The sequence below is a fragment of the Malurus melanocephalus genome, unplaced genomic scaffold (assembly GCF_030028575.1).
Source record: "Malurus melanocephalus ecotype Western Australia unplaced genomic scaffold, MMel_1.1 scaffold_85, whole genome shotgun sequence".
NCBI lineage: Eukaryota > Metazoa > Chordata > Aves > Passeriformes > Maluridae > Malurus > Malurus melanocephalus.
In genome coordinates this window covers 2,199,723-2,205,363 of record NW_026623317.1, presented here as the reverse complement: position 1 = coordinate 2,205,363, position 5,641 = coordinate 2,199,723, and positions in this window count along the sequence as shown.

Here is a 5,641-nt window from a genome sequence, read left to right as displayed (position 1 = left end):
CACAAGAGATGGGAAGCAGGAGAAGAGTTGGTACCGAAGAACATTGGGGGAAAGGGGTGACAGCAGAATCCATGGCCTGGGGAAGCTCAACTTTCTACCGGGCTCAAATGGCATTCTCTGGCCATGCCATCAACATTTTCCCAGGATTTGTTGGAACAGCAAGGATGTGGTTCTTCTCATGTGCCACGGAGTCATGGCAGCCATCTGTGGTACTGAAGACAATTTTTTTTTCTCAACTAAAACCGTTGTTGAGGAATAATCCTGATCCTGTGACTTTTAGCATCTGTTCTGCCAAACCGTTTGGGTCGTGGGAGGGGGATTTAAGAAAACCTTTGAGGAATGTCTGAAAGGAACACTCTCTAAGTGAAATAACTTCTTGTATTTAAAATATTTTCCATTTTGAGTTTGATTCTGTTGGAAAAAAGTATATTTTTGAGTGCTCCATTTGAAAAAAAAAGATGCAGAGCCCCTCCTGCACCATCCCTGCCCAAACCCCAAACACCATTGCCATCAGTCACCAGCCAGGAGAGAGGATGATTTGCTGCCATAAAAAAGTGAGGCTGCTTCAGCCTGAGGGCCTTCCCAAAATCAGCCAGGGCTCGTTGCCATCCCAAAGRTAAATCCCACATCCACACCCTCATGCCTGGGCTCTCCTTTTGATGCCTTTCAAAGTATCAAGGGGAAAAAAAAAGAAAAAAGCTGAGAAGGAATAACATAACTGTTTGAGAACTATTGCTTTTATTGAAAACTATTAAGAACAATTTCTTCATGGAAGGGGTTGTGTTTGCGGTGGAGTGCCCAGAGCAATGGTGGAGTCCCCATCCCTGGAGAGATTTAAAAGCAATGTGGATGTGGCACTTGGGGACATGAGCTAGCGGTGGCCTTGGCAGTGCTGGGGACAATGGTCCTGGAGGGCTTTTCCAGCCTAAACAATTCTGTGATTCTGTGCTGGCAGACTAACACAGATGTTGTATGAACTTGAAAAAAAAAACAAACGTGGAAGGTCATTGCTGCTGTTGTGAGCTTTGAAGAGCTGTCTGGTCTTTGTGTGATTACCAGCCCATTGATGAGAATAATTGGAAAAATATCATTTATATCCATGTGACCTTCCAGTGACCGAGYAATCAGGGCAGCAGCACGTCATTGATTTGGTGTCAGGTGGGGAGCAGTGGGGAGCACACAGTGAGGAGAGGGAGGGCAGCCTTGTTGGAAGAAGGAGGAAAGCTGAACACGGCGATTTCAAAGATAATCTCATTCTGCATTCAAAGCGAACCTTTAGCTAATAATATTAAATGCTAACAAAAGAGGCTATGGTCAGTTGCGGGTAATAAACTATTAATTAGAGCTTTGTCAGAAACGACTCTTGACCTTTGAGCCAAGACAATGAGCGATTGGGGGTCCTTTGTTTCCCTGCTCTTGACTCCAGCAGTGTCAAATGTTGGATACAGGTGAGTTATGTTGTTCTCCCCCTTTGGGAAAGGTGATGCCCCGTAATTTGAGGATATTCAGCAACTTAGAAACTAATTAGTTTAAAATTAAATTTTCCACTCTGCCAGGCCAAGCACAATAGGACAAGGCCTTAAGACACARGAGAGCACTTTGGAAAGGAGTAAAGGGTGACTGGGCACATGAAAAAGCCCGGCACGCCTTTCAGGCACATCCAACCACCCTAATTATCTGGAACACAAAACTGTCCTGAGCTGCTGCCAGTGCCCGTGGGATCCCAGAGCCCTGAAAGCTGCCAGGGCTGGGGGAGGTCCCCCTGATGCCCCCAAATCCTCCCCTTGCACCACTTTGTCATGGGATGGTCTCTTCCCACCTGTACCTTTGGTTCCTTTCCACTCTTCTCCCTTGTGCTACAAACTGGGAGTATAAAATAAGCTCAGCTGCCCCACTGAATTCATTTTTTAAAATAAATTAATTGTGGGCAGAAATGATGGGCTTGCAAGGCCCCACAATGCCTGTTACACCCCACTGCTGGTCTGGCTGCAGTCTGCCTCTGAAGGGTGGTGGCCCAAATCCCACCTCTTCCCTCCCCCTGGGATTTCCCTCATTGTGCCTCTTTYCCTCAAAGCCCCACTTTAATTAAACCCTGTGCTCCCCATTCCCAACATCCTTGTGCAGCCCCAGCTTTCTGGGAGGGCATTTGTGGCTCCTTCCCACCCCATGGTCATCCCAGGGCTGAGGATGGCTGCTGACCACAGGGCCAGGGTCACACCTTCCCTTCTTGGCCAAACGTGGTCASTGTGGGCCATGCTCAGTGTGGCCAGCTGGACACAAAGTGCCTGTGATGGGGAAGGGGAGATTTCCTCGTGGGATGTGCTTCCCTGCCTGCAGCCTGTCCACTGAACCAAAACTCTGCAAGGATTTATATGATTGGGCTCTTGTGGGGTAAAACCTGCCAGGTAGGAATCTGCTCTTGAGCCATCAGGTTACAATTAATTTGGGTTACTGAAGAAAGGTGTGGGTTGTTTTTCTTTTAAATTAAGAAAAAAAACAAAACAAAAACCAAACAAAACCCCACAAACAAAACAGAAAAACCCACAAAAAAAAAAAAAAAAAAAAACCCAGACAGAACCACCACCACCAAACAAAGAAGCAAAACCCCCCAAAAAGCAAAAAAAAATCTTTCTGAATGTCCCAACTACTCTTTGAAATACAAACAAACCTGAGGAAGGGTTAGTTAATAATGCTAAAAGCCATTCCCTGAACCCCCAGAAGCCCCAAACCCCTACTCCAAACTCTGCACCACCATCCTCTATCYTGTGGTTAACATTGCTGAAAATGTAATTGTTCATAAGCAAAGTAGCACTTCCCAAAGTACAGTATTTGTTTAATGGATCGTTAAACCAATATAAATAACGCTGAAGCATGCATGGAAGCAACGAGGATTCAAACCTAATTACACAGGGAAACTTGGAGCGTGACTGTCCTCTCTCCAAGGCTGCAGTGCAGCATCGAGGCAGGGATGGGATTAAACCGAGCTCAGGAGGAGTTTGACCCTCAAAAATGCCCTTTTAGGGCTTAGAGTTTCCTTTCTGCTTAAAGAGGAAATTTTGGGGACGGGCTCTGACCTTTTTACCTTGTTCCTGGAGTACTTTCCTCTCTAATGATTTCATCAAGATCAGTGAAATTAAATTAAAAAGGAAAAAAAAAAATCTCATCGCTTCTGCAGCTGTGGGAGTTGTTGGGAGTGGAATGAATGAAGAAAGCATGCCAGTTTTGGAGAAGATTTTGGAGTTGTTCTGGTCTGTCAGACATCCACAGATTAAACTTCCAGAGGGGARCTCAATGGCCATTTTAGTTGACCTACCAGAGAATTTGTTGCAGTTTTGACTTGTTCAGGTATGTGGCTTTGGGTAGGTCACTGCAGGGCTTCTTGTTCTGCAGCTAATTTATCTTTTTTTTTTCTTTTTTCTTTTTTCAAGAAAGAAGATGATATCATTGCAGCAGGAGGAAAAACAGCGTGGTTGGGCTAAAGCCTCATCTGCACACTGGTCATCTCTGAGCATTCTGACCTTTAGTGCGTGGGGAGGTAATTTAATGCTCTGGAAAGGCCAGTTATCAGCCCTAGTGCAGCCTCACTGCCTGGTGCAGACACACAATCAATGGGAGTTTGTTATTCTGTTCATTATTACTTAGGCTAACRTAAACACATTTGCCAATAATCAAAAATATTGCTCAAGAGAGCATTGTTGCACCAGTAATTTAGATGTTCTGTTTGCAGCGTGGGGGAGCACTTGGGGGGCTCCTAATTCCTGAAATCTGGCTGTGATCTGAGCAGTGGGAAACACAGCATCTCCAGGGCCCTCATCTCCGTGWCCCTGGGTTTTAAAATGAGCTCCCCTTGCAGGGGAAGGGCTGGTTCAGTCTCAGAACCATCRTGGGGTGGTTTGGGTTGGAAAAGCCTTGAAAAGGGTCCCAGCCCTCCTGCCCTGTCAGGTTGGTCACTCACTGGTCACACAATGGTCACTCACTGGTCATCCACTGGCTTAGGCTGGTCCAGCCCGTCCTCCCTCCCCTGCTGGGTGCACCCTGAGCTCCTGAGGTCTTCATGGACCTCTGCTCCAGACACCCCACGCATTGTCGACAAATTAATATTTCTTTTTGCACCGAGAGCTCAGTTCTGGGCTCTCTGGTGCGTTTGGTACCCAAGAGCTCTGGATTTCACCCCTCCTGTGCTCAGGGATGCCTGTGGGTCCCGTTGTGAGTGGGATGTKGGGAGAGGGTGATCCCCAGAGTGGGATGCTGCTCTTCAGCTCTTGCTCCAAACCCTGCCACGCCATAAACAGCATCAGTGAAACCCTGACCTGCCTAATGTGTCTAATGTGTCCAAATCACCAAAATCTGTCAGTTTTTTTGGAGATAAATACACAGCTGGACATCCAGAGGGAACGCCAACCTCCCTTGTAGCTGCTCATCCGCTCTAACCCCAGCTCTGGAGCTCAGTGCTGTGTTTKCTGGAGCCAGCAACATCCAGGGGTGCAGCCAGAGCAGGCTGGGACACCCAAGGCTGCCCTGCCAGCGGGATTTCCCCATCTTTCCCTGGATTTGAGCGGGGATGGCTCTGCCACAGCCCCGGACCTGGAGAGGGCAGCAGAGAAAAGCGGAGCGTCCTTGGCTGCGAGCGCCTGGATGGAGCAGGAGCAGCTGCGTTGCAGTATCCAAACACACTTCTCTGTGAGGAGGGTAATTTAGAGCAATTACACCGATTATTATTGCTTTTCTAATTAGTGCTTTTCCTACAGAATTAGCTGAGTGTTTATTAGGAGCCGCTTGTTGCCAATAGCTTAACTGCTTCAGTACCAGTTTTTATCAAACATTAGAGCGGCTTAATTTTATTTTTTTTTTTCCCCTCTGTGTGTAACTGGTTTTGTTATCTGGTTTCACATAAAAGCCCCAATTAAATATTCATTTTGCTTTGTTACATATGGCATTAAATTTTCATGAGCTGTATGTTCTCCTTGAATTTTTTTGGGGGGGGCAGGGAGGGACAGGGGCGAAGTAACCCTCGTTCTCTTAAAAGCAGGGATGCRCACATGTGTTTTCTGCTCTAGTGATAGTGAGGGGACTGGGAAAAACAAAAGAAAAAAAGAAGAAAAAATCAACAGAAAAAGCCTTTTCTCACGTACAGCAGAGACCCAGCCTTAAACCCACCAGCTTAAGGGAAAAAAATRGTGAGGCAGGTGGAGTTTCGGTGTCCCTCTTTGCATTGCAGCATCCCGGAGAAAAGGAGGCTCCTTGAGGGCAGGGAAGGTGATTTTTCACTCTCAGCCCTTTCTCCCTTTCTTTCTAAATGTCTTTGAGCAAGTTTTTGCGGGTCTGTAGTCCATGCAATCCTTCCTCTGTTCAGTCAGGGTGTGAACTTTTGTTCCTGGGAAGGGGTTGCGCCTCAGCAATGTGGATGGGATCGATGGTGGCTTGATCARGGGATTAACAAAATTAGCAACAATTAAATCCTTACCCTCCTCTCTCATGAGGGGGTAAGGATTTAAAGAGCAAAATTCTGACTTTTTTTTTTTTAAGCCGTGAAATTTAAATTGTAACAGCAAAGATAAAACTGTATTTGAAACAAATTCTTTCGATATGTCCTATAAAAATCCAATTAAATACTTTCTCCAAAATAATACTTGTTCTTAAG